At 42.2% G+C, this 10,890-nt stretch overlaps 1 pseudogene; it reads left to right on the forward strand.

Annotated features, from left to right (window-relative positions):
• Positions 1 to 7,595: 7,595 nt before the first annotated feature.
• LOC138780857 (olfactory receptor 10A7-like) lies at positions 7,596 to 8,428 on the forward strand (annotated as a pseudogene).
• Positions 8,429 to 10,890: the final 2,462 nt, after the last annotated feature.

Below are 10,890 nucleotides of genomic sequence, written 5' to 3' on the forward strand. Positions count from 1 at the left end.
GTGGTTTTTACCCTGGGTGTTTTTTACCCAGGTTTCACCCTATTTACTGTATGTACTTATTAATGTATCTAGGTGATAGAATAAGGACAGACCAGCAAGGCCCAGCCTGATAACTTGTACCTGGCTGATGTCATAGCTATCATTTCTCTGAAATGGTACAGGCATGCAGAATGAGCCATGTGAGATGAGATGTGCAGTAGTCTATGCCATAGGGGAAATCGCCTGCTATGTTACCGATAACTCTATAAGAAAGTTATGCAAAAGTTATAACAAGTTATAGAAAGTTATAACAAGTAAAACATTTAACAGATAAAATTGCATGGATAGACCCAGTTCTGAGGCATGGTAAGATGAGAAAGATGACACAATATGTCTATAGCTCCAGCCTGTCCTCTCCTAGGTTTGGAGCTGTGACTGAAGACGGGTGGTCATGTCTAGTCATATAATACAACCCTTAGTTTATATGATCTTGTACAGCTACTATTGAACTCAACTGCCGCTAAAAAAATGCAGCAGAGAGGTCATGGGCACCATAACAATTGTTGGATCAGCCGCTATGGAAGGTAAGTCACTTTCTGCAGGTAAGAGGGGAAAAAGCAGAGCGAGAAGAAGGGGGGGGGGGGGGTCACTTTTTTGTAAGTAAATCTGCTTTTTTACCATTCATAGGGTGGAGGTAGCCTGAGCTTTGTGTTCTCGTTGGATAAGTGCAACCGAGAATGGTTGAGACACATTAGCCTTGGTTCATTACCACTGGCCAAGGTTTATCAATCTGTGGAGCTAGAAACTGATGTAATGTTCCCACCGCAATCAGTCACAGTTCAGCTTTCAATCTCTGGTAAAATGAGAGCTTAGTTGTGATTGGTTGTTTTTGGAAAATCACACTCATTTTGTTTACACAGATAGATAAATTTGGGCCAATGTCAATAAAGATGGGCCAAGGTTTTCACCTTGAAGACGATCTGGTTGACCATGTGTTAAAGGAAAAATGACCAATCTAACCTGATCATAGCTCCCTATAGTGCACTGGGCAGTGAGAATGAGGGTATATCTCTTACCTTCATCCCCTGTGCTGTTTCTGTGCAGTTTCTAGTTTAGTCCGAGGTCTAGTAATGTTTGGAGCACTGGAGATAGGGCTACCACCCCCCAGAGCACCATCTGGCCTACCCCTTCTAATGATTAGCAGCGGAGCAATCTGGCCAGGGGCAGGCCGTATCAGTACTCCAATGCTCCAAATGGCCCTACTAGATGTGGGATTAAACTACAAACTGTGTTAAAATGGCACAGAGGACGAAGGTAGGAAACATACTGTACCTTTATCCTCAGTGCTCCGTGTGCAACAGGAAGCTATCAGCGGGTTAGATTTGTCTATGGAGAAATGCATGTAATGTAAGTATGTGAGTCTATATGGGATGTGTATGATTGGGATTTATAAGGTTGATGTGACCTAAACTATTGATACACTGATGATAATGCTCAACGACCGGGAAAAGTATAATCAGACTAACATTGCAATAGAAGATGTTCTGATACATGGTTGATAAATACTTTCACTTCTGGTACGCATCCCGTGAGATAACCAACTTTTAAAATCACTTTCTATCATTACATGTAAAGTCTATGAGGGGAGACATTATTATTAGTGATGAGCGAGTACTAAAATGAACGGGAGCTCGTTACAAGAGACGAATATTTCACGCTATTTGGGTGTTCCTTTCGAGTAACTAACCCCGTTGAAGTCAATGGGAAACTCAAGCATTTTTGCAGGGGACCCAAGTTCGGCACAGGGAAGGTTGTGTGAAAACCTGTCAACCTCAGAAAATTATGGAAACACAGCGGAAATGGACAGGAAACAGCAGGGGCAGCATACAGGGATTGCTGTAATGGTGCGTTTATACGTGACGGTTATCGCGCGAATTTGCGCAATAACGATCAAATTCAAACGATAATCGTACGTGAAAACGCAGCGAACGTTCAAACGGCGAACGAGAAAATGTTAATTTTGATCCTACAACATGTTCTCAAAATGTCGTTCGCAAAAAATTCGCAGATCGTTCCATGTAAACAGTCGTTCGCCGATTTAACCAATGTGTGAGATAGGCTTAAGAGATCGCAAAACGATTTTCCATACGATATATTGTACCTTCTAAACGCTGATCGTTATGAAAAAAAATCGTTACTCTGACATCGTTAATCGTACGATTGGGCCAATTATCGTTTCGTGTAAAGGCAGCATTAGGCTGCCTAATCTCACCATTATGCCAAATTCTGGACAACAGCATGGCAGTGATCACACAGTGAAGGATTAAAACCGAGTTAGCGTATGAACCACCCCAAAATTTAGCCTGACACAGCATGGCAGTGAGAATACAGTGAACCGTTAAAACAGAGGTAGCATATGAACCACCCCAAAATTTAGCCTGACACAGCATGGCAGTGAGAATACAGTGAACCGTTAAAACAGAGGTAGCATATGAACCACCCCAAAATTAAGCCTAATACAGCATGGCAGTGAAAACACAGGGAACCATTAAAAACAGAGGTTGCATATGAACCACCAAAAAACTTAGCCTGACACCACGGAACACCACAAAAATGGACAGGAAACAGCAGGGACAGCATGCATAGATGCCTCTTAGGCTGCCTAATCGCACCATTACGCCAAATCTTGGGCAACAGCCTGGTGGTCAACCTCAAGACAATACTACTGACCCAGACCAAGATGGGTAAGGCGCATGCGACCACGGTCAAAGGCCTGAAGGTCACTTTGAAGGTCAAAGGCCTTGGAGAGTGTTCCTCTGCCAGTGCCTGACAAGCTAACTGCTCCCCCCCCCCTTAATAACTTGTCTTTTAATTTACTAGACTGACCAGGCTTGGGGCAAAACACCCCCTGACTAGTTTAGCAGTTGGGGTAATTTTCCCAGTATCATGTCACTCACCACTTTTCCACACCGCTTCTGTTCTGGCAAACAAATGTAAAATGAATTTTTTTGGAGGTTGTTGTATAGTCTGTGAGTAAGTGCTGCTATATCGTGTATGCCACCCTCTTACATAGGACAATCAGCAGTGAGCTGGGATATGGCTGCACTAAAAAATAATCAACCCTGATGACTGGTTGCAGATGACAAAAGATACTGGTCACACTAGTTTTTGGAGGTTGTCGTATAGTTTGTGTGTAAGTGGTGGTATATGGTGTATGCCACCTGTTACACAGGACAATGAGCAGTAAGGTTCTATGCAGCTGTACTACAAATCACAGCAATACAATGTACAACAGCAGCAGCACCATCCACAAAAAAAATTTAATAGTACTAAGGACTTCTTTGGGGTCTGTATGCAACACCTGCTTTCCCCTTTCTGCCAGCAGCTGATCACCACAGTGTGCAGCTAAAATCGTGGTAGCTGCACTGCAAGTCCCAGCCAGCGGTCTAGAGTAATAAAAATAAATAAAGATTTTAAGCCCTTACAAGGGCTGTTGGGTTTTTTCTCTAATATCCCTGCCTACAGGCTTCACTAATTCCCTCCCTAGCACTCTCCCTGACAGACATCATGTCATGAATGTGCCTAGGATGAAATCAGTGCGCCCCTCAGCTCGTGCTGCGCGGCTGAGATGGCGCTGATATTCAGTGTTTTGTATGTCTTGTGCAGTAATCTGAACCCTGTCTGAACACTGGCCTATTTCTATCATGATGTTCAGCCCCACCCGTCTGCTTTGTGCTCTGGCTATTTAGGAGTTAGACTGCTGCCAGTTCTGATCCGCAGGTGATTCTGTTTGGAACCAGGAGCCTTGTCCAATAGGGGGCTGGAACTGTCTCCTTGTTCCCTATAAGTGTTTGGCTGAGGCTCATTCTAGTGCCGGATATTGAGCTTGTCTCTGCCTGGTTCTGTTCCTCTTGCTTTGTTTATTCTGACTCTTTTGCTTTGTATTTCGACCATCCCTGCTAGCTGCCTGCCCCTGACCATTTTGCCTGTTTATAGACCTTGCTTCTTGGATTGTGTTTTTGTACTGCGCTGCCCGATTGTTGTGACCCGGACTGTCGACTATTCTTTATTGTGTTTTGTCTGTCTGTCTTGTCTTTGTGTCCCACCAAGCCAGTACAGGGACCGTCGCCCAGTTGCTGCCCTAGGGTTTAGCCTAGGGGGGCAAGTAGGTAGAGTCAGTGGGCGGGGCTGAGCTTAGGGCTCACTGTCTTGTCTTGTCCTGCTGTCCGGTTCCTGACACATCAGCTCTCTCCATAATCTCTTCCAGTCTGCATCTGATGCCAGCACCGCCGGCCCAGATACTCTTATGCCAGGGTCATCTCATCTGGCCAGCCAATCGCTGCTATCGACTTGTAGGGTTCCCACGTGATGCTACGAGCTCCGAAAGACTCTCCTGCATGTTGATTGGCTGAGAAAAAGCCGCCAAACATGCAGGAAGAGGAAGATATCATTTACTCGAGTATCGTTAGATGCTCGTCCGAGTAACGAGTACCATCGAGTACCCTAATACCAAGCTCAGACGAGCATGCTGGCTCATCACTAGTCATCATCATTATTGTCAGTCCAACTAGAAGCAAACATGGGTAGAAAGTCCCTACCCAATATACAGGCCACTGAAAATAATCCACATTCTGAAGAGCTCTTTGACCACACAATGCATTTGGGGTCAGAAGGTGGTTCAAAAGATCAAGAGGCCAATGAGAATGATTTAGTCTGCTCTGACACCAAATTGCTGATGCCCTCAGAGAAAGATCAGGAAGCTGGTCTGTCATCAGAAATACCGAGCGGTAAGCAATGCCTGAAAGTGCCTATAAGTGGCTTCTAGCCCGCAGTTTGAGGATGTAGACTGTCAGATAGAGGAAGTCACCTGTCATGACGATGATGATGATGATAATAATGACAACGTGGTCTTTGGAGAAACAGCTGTCGAGGGCATCATTAGTGGAGGATGAGGAGGATAAGGTAGTTACAGTTGGGTCCCACCTAAGAAAGAGAGAGGGCGGTCGCACAAGTCCGCTGATATTACTGCCCTGGTCAGTGGTGGCAGTGGGAAGACCGGTAGTAAGTTTTCGTTGTCTAAGAGGTCCAGAACCTGTGAAGCCTGGGCCTTTTTTGATCAAGCCTCTGATTCTCCGACTGAGGTGATATGTTGTATTTGCCGGCAACTCATCAGTAAGGGGAAAAAATGAAAAGTGTTTAAGTACCACGAGCATGAACAGGCACATGAAGGGAGAACATGAATTGCCGTGGAATAGTCGCTCAGAGAAAAAAGGCCACACAGGTCCTGGGCTTCCAACTACCGTCACATCTACCGCCGCCTCCTCTTCCACTTTCAAGCCAAAGCGGCCCTCTTCAGACGATTTGCCAATGCAGCACGACCAAGCACCATCATGGTGTGGGAGCATAAGAAATGCTTTCACCCCAACCATCCCCATTTCCATGCCGGCCCTGGATTTTTACTTTACTTTGAATTTATCCTTTAATAAACCTTCTGGACGGTTTTAGACTCTCAGCAGGTAGAGAATAGTTAATGGTCTTACATGCAGAAAGTATTTTTCCAGAGAACTTTGTGAGAAGTGACATCACTGGTCCTAAATGCTGATCATCGCTACGGAGAAGATGATCCCATAACCTTCCAGGCTGGGAATAGATGGGTAATATCTACACAGGAGACAAGGGCCCAGAAATCTCCCCAGAGATGATTAGGATGAAGCTTCTCAGTATGTACAGGATATAAATATGGCCTCTTCTGGCTCTATAGCAGTATAGGGCATCTTCATGTGTCTGATACTCTGCAGGTTCTTACATCTAACAGCCCCGGAACACTGGAAGCTTCTTCTGTTTCATGGGGATCAGGAGGCTGAACAGGACGGAGATTCTGAGAGGGAAGCACTGAGCCGCCACCAGACACATCCTCATCTGTAGGACATATCAGGTGTAAGGGTTATATCTCACTATCATATTTCAGACGCCATTTATAATATGTACATGTTGCAGGATATGACACAACTATTACTGACATATTTTAAACTACTGACACACTGTGATAAGAATTCTCAAAGATCTGGAAAAGTGTTAAAAGCTCAACACTAAAACAGTAATAACTGCACCTGCATACATCTCACGCTAAGAGGCACCACAGACGAGGAGTAAAAAAAGAAGAAGAGGGAAAGATTCTATGAGAGTAAGGTCTCTAGACAACCTCTAGGTTAACCCTTTAATGATGCCGCCATTTTACATTTTTGCATTTCGTTATTTTTGTCTCCTCGTCTTTTAGAAGCCAGAACTCTTTGTACTTTGTAGTGGCACTTTTCATTTCCAGGGGTTCTATGCATTTTTCAGTAAAACCAATATGTTATCAGTTTTCTGTAAGTCAGTACTGACAACAATATCCAAATTATAGAAATTTCATTTTATTTTACCACTACAAAAAAAAAAAAGCTTAAGATAGCAATTTTCTTACCACTATAACTTTTTATTTTGTCTATCAGGCCGTATGATTTTTTTTTGTTTGTTTGTTTTTATTGGTGCCATGTTGGTTTGTATCGGACTTGTTAAGCGATTTTTATATATTTTTTAATCTGATATTTTGCCTAGTACTCATGGGGTCAGCTCCTGAGCTACTCATACTTTTTTAGCAAACACATATAACACAGTGCATTAAAGAGAGTTAAGAGTCTGTGGGTCTCTTGTATACCTCCATATAAATAACAGATGTCATGTTTTATCTAACGCTCTAAGTATTGTCTATACAGAAGAATTACTTTGTAACTAGATGGTTTTAAGAGGCACAGTGCAAACCATTGCAGGTGAGTGACCCGAATCCGTAGAACCCGAATCAGAACTTTGCTAAAATTTTGGATGAATGAAAACTTGGCAAATTTGCTTCTATGCAAACCTATGAAAAATTGCAGTATTGGGCAGGTGTTAGAGCCACTTAAAAAGACTATGCACATAGCTTTAGCAGCCATTGTAGGGATAACAGGTGCTAGGAGAAGATCTCTGTAAGGGACAATGAGCCATTAGAAAACCCAATAACTGTAGATAAAGCAGCTCTGCGGAGAGTGTTCTGTTCTGTTAGAGCAAAATCTGTTTTGTGGCAACTTTTTTTGTTATTTCTTTCTTTTTTTCTCTTTTTCTGGTACACTGATTGTTGTAAAAAGCAGTTCATATAGGATTTTGTTTCACTTTACTGGATAAAAAATTTAAATTTGTAACTTTACAACCAAGAGATGAATACATAGATAGCGGGCATAGAGGTAGGAGGAACCATGGGTGGTAAACACTAATTCTAAATTCTCAGTCAAAGGAAGGTCACAGTGACTCAAGTGACTCAAGTACATTTTTCCTTTCTTACTGACATTCTAGCTCTTGTGAAGACCTTATCCCTGTGCAGCTTCTCTACGTACAATACTATGAGAACAAGATCAGCCTGGACTGGACCCTCTATCTCCGGGCCCCTCATAGCAGCCACATGGGCCTCCTCTATAGTAGGTACACCCCTGGAGAAGACCAATATGACGTCTGTCACAGAGTTCATCCTCTTAGGATTTCAGGTCAGTCAGAATATAAGAATTCTAATATTCTCTCTGCTCATTATGTTTTACTAGTTTAAAATGTTCATGAACCTCCTGATCATCATCCTGGTGTCCACCAGCAAGATCCTCCACACCCCAATGTACTTCTTCATCTCACAACTCTCCGCCAGTGACCTCCTGCTGACCACAGATATTTCCCCAAACCTGCTTTGTATTCTACGATATTATAAAGGATCCATTACTTTTATTGGTTGTATGACTCTACTTATAAGTTCTACTTATTTGGTATCTCAGAATCTTCTGAATGTCTCCTCCTGGCTGTGATGTCCTATGACAGATATGTGGCCATCTGTAATCCCCTGCGTTACTCCTCTATTGTGACAAGTACATTCTGTGTAATATTGTCCGTCACCTCTTGGCTGATTTCTATTTCCATTATGATATGTTTCCTTATACCAATACTGATGCTAAATTTTTGTGGACAGAACATCATAGACCATTTCTTCTGCGATACTCTTCCGATACTAGAACTTTCTTGCTCTGACACCTTTAATGTTCAGCTGGAAATTTCCTTACTAGGCATTGTATTTACTTTTATCCCTATAATAATTATTATATTATCATATGCCAGAATTATTGTTACCACCTTAAGAATCCCATCCAGTACTGGTAGACAGAAAGCCTTCTCCACCTGTAGCTCCCACCTCATTGTGGTCTCCATATTCTATGGGACATTGATCATTGTTTATATGTTTCCTACAAAAAGAGGACAATCCTCGACCATTAGTAAGATATTATCCCCGCTGTATACTGTATTTACCCCTCTCCTTAACCCCATTATATACAGTCTAAAGAATAATGATATAAAGAAGACTTTAGATGAACAAGTTTATAAACGTCTCAGGTGCTAGAATTATATGTAAAACAATAGACGTTTGTTTCTTCTGCTGACAAAGCAATGATATATAACTTACTAATATAGTATAATCACTAATAGTACTGGCTTCAGCAGCTTGTGGGTGATTTACCCCAACATGAAACTACTTAGATCCAGCCTGGAAGACAACTCATACAGTCAGAGTGGATACTTGGTGTTTAATCTTCTTAGCATAGATATTATGTATGTAAATGGAAAATAGAAGAATATAAGACGGCACTCACCACATCTTCGTGACCCTTTATTGCTCAGTTCATCATAAAAACATTTAGTCAGGACAAGAGACCGGCACCTGACACCAATGAAACACTGTCAAGTGATGACATTTTCAACTGTGTGGACAGAGTCACGGAGGGCGGCATCTAGGAGTGGGTGGAAGATGACCTGAGGGGTGAGGAAGATGTCGTAGACCCCACATGAACTGAAGGCCATGACAGTACTGCAAAAGAGGTGGTCACATAAGCCAGCCCCCGAAACAGAGCAGAAGATGAAGCAGGAGGCGAAAGCCAAGCAGAGGGTCTGTGGCCAGTATCTCAGCCAGTGGTGACAAAGGCGCCAAGGGACCAAGTGCACCCAAAACAGTTCATAGGTGTTCTGCAATTTGGCATTTTTTCTGTGAAATAGGTGAGGACAAGATATGGGTGGTTTATCTGCTGTGTCACCAGGTCCTCAGCCGAGGTCAAAAACCTCAGCACTAGGGATGAGCGAACCGAACCATAACAAACCAGATTTGTTACGAACTTTGCAAAAAGTTTGGTTTGTCACCGAACCGAACTTTGAGAAAGTTCATAACGAATCTGGTTAAAATCACAATAACAAATAAAATCACAGAATAGACCAGGATACAAGGGATTATTACTCCTATAATCCCTTGTATCCTGGTTTTCTGTGAATATCAAGATGTGTGACGTCACCCCTGTTAGGGTGAGACCTTAAATTAGTCTCCTCAGATATACCTGGGTGCTAGCTAATCAAAAATGTCATGTGACAGGTGTCTGTGAGTATCAACCAAGACACATGAAAGCAACTTCAGTGTTCAAGCTGATCTACTTTTTTTTTCTTTTTTATTTATTAACTTTTTAAAATTTAACATTTCCATACAGTACAATTACGTACAGAAGAACCATCACAATTTAATGAAACTTTAACACCCCAAACTATCCCTCCCCCACCCACCCCTGGCACAGGAGAGAAGAAGAAGGGAAAAAAAAAAAAAACATTCTTAAGTGTAACATTACTTATTAATGTTCTCATAATTTGTAAATTGTCTGACCATTTCTCTCCAAACTTTTACATGCAACATTGCTGCCGAGTTTCAGTTTTTGACTATCAATAGCCACAAAAACCTCTTGTTCATTATTTTCTTGTTTTTCTTATCTATATTCATTATCTGGGTATCATCCCCTAATATTATCAGCGATGGATATTCCCCCTCCTTCCTCTATCTGGTATATTATTTCTGGGGTCAGGCCTACTCTAAAAAGACTTTTATCTTCAGAGTTGGTGAAAGCCTGTTTCAGTTGCACATATTCATACCAGTCCTGTTTCCCCAACACAAACTCCTCCTTCATATGTTGCCAGCACTTCAGTTGGCCCCCAATAAAGACGTCATGTACTCTCACTACACCCGCCTTCCTAAATTTCTCCAGTGTGCCCATATTATATATCTCTGTCAACCTATTATTGTTCCACAGTGGGGTGTATTCAAGAGCGTAATCAACCTTCAGCAGTTTTTTAAACTATCCCATACCCTCACCAGCATGCCCGCTGCTGGGCATCCACTCCATCTTTCCCCCTTTAGGTATCCCCCTTCCAGGATCTCCACCATTTCTGTACAGGTACTTTCCTTTTCCAGATATTTATACATCTCAACATCACTTCTATTCCTCAAATAATTTACCTGAGCTGCTATAAAGTATATTCTCATATCCGGGAAACCCACCCTTCCTCTACCCTTGGGTAGACAGAATACCCCTAGGCGTATCCTTACCCACTTCCGACCCCAGATAAGTCTATTCAAGATTGACTCTAACTTTTTAAATGTTTTCTCATCTACCCAGATCGGAGAAGCATTAAATACATACAACAGTTTTGGCAGAACGATCGATCTAACTAGTGCAATTCTCTCTGCCTTGGAGTGAATTAGGTTTATCCAGATATCAACCTTGTTACTAATGAGTTTTAACACTGGGAAGGTGTTCTTTTCATGGAAGTCTTGTACACTTCTAGTGATCTCGATACCTAAATATCTGAAACTTTCTCCCTTCCTTAGCACCCTCATCTTACCACTCTCCATATCAGTGCCCTCATACAAATCGTCTGAGACTGGGAGAAGGATCCACTTATTTCAATTACTTTTCAGTCTGAAAAAAGTGCCATACCTCTCAATAGTCTTAACTATATAATCCACTGTGGTTCTAGGGTTACTAATAAAAA

Source organism: Dendropsophus ebraccatus, unplaced genomic scaffold, assembly GCF_027789765.1.
Source record: "Dendropsophus ebraccatus isolate aDenEbr1 unplaced genomic scaffold, aDenEbr1.pat pat_scaffold_884_ctg1, whole genome shotgun sequence".
In the NCBI taxonomy this organism is placed as follows: Eukaryota; Metazoa; Chordata; class Amphibia; order Anura; family Hylidae; genus Dendropsophus; species Dendropsophus ebraccatus.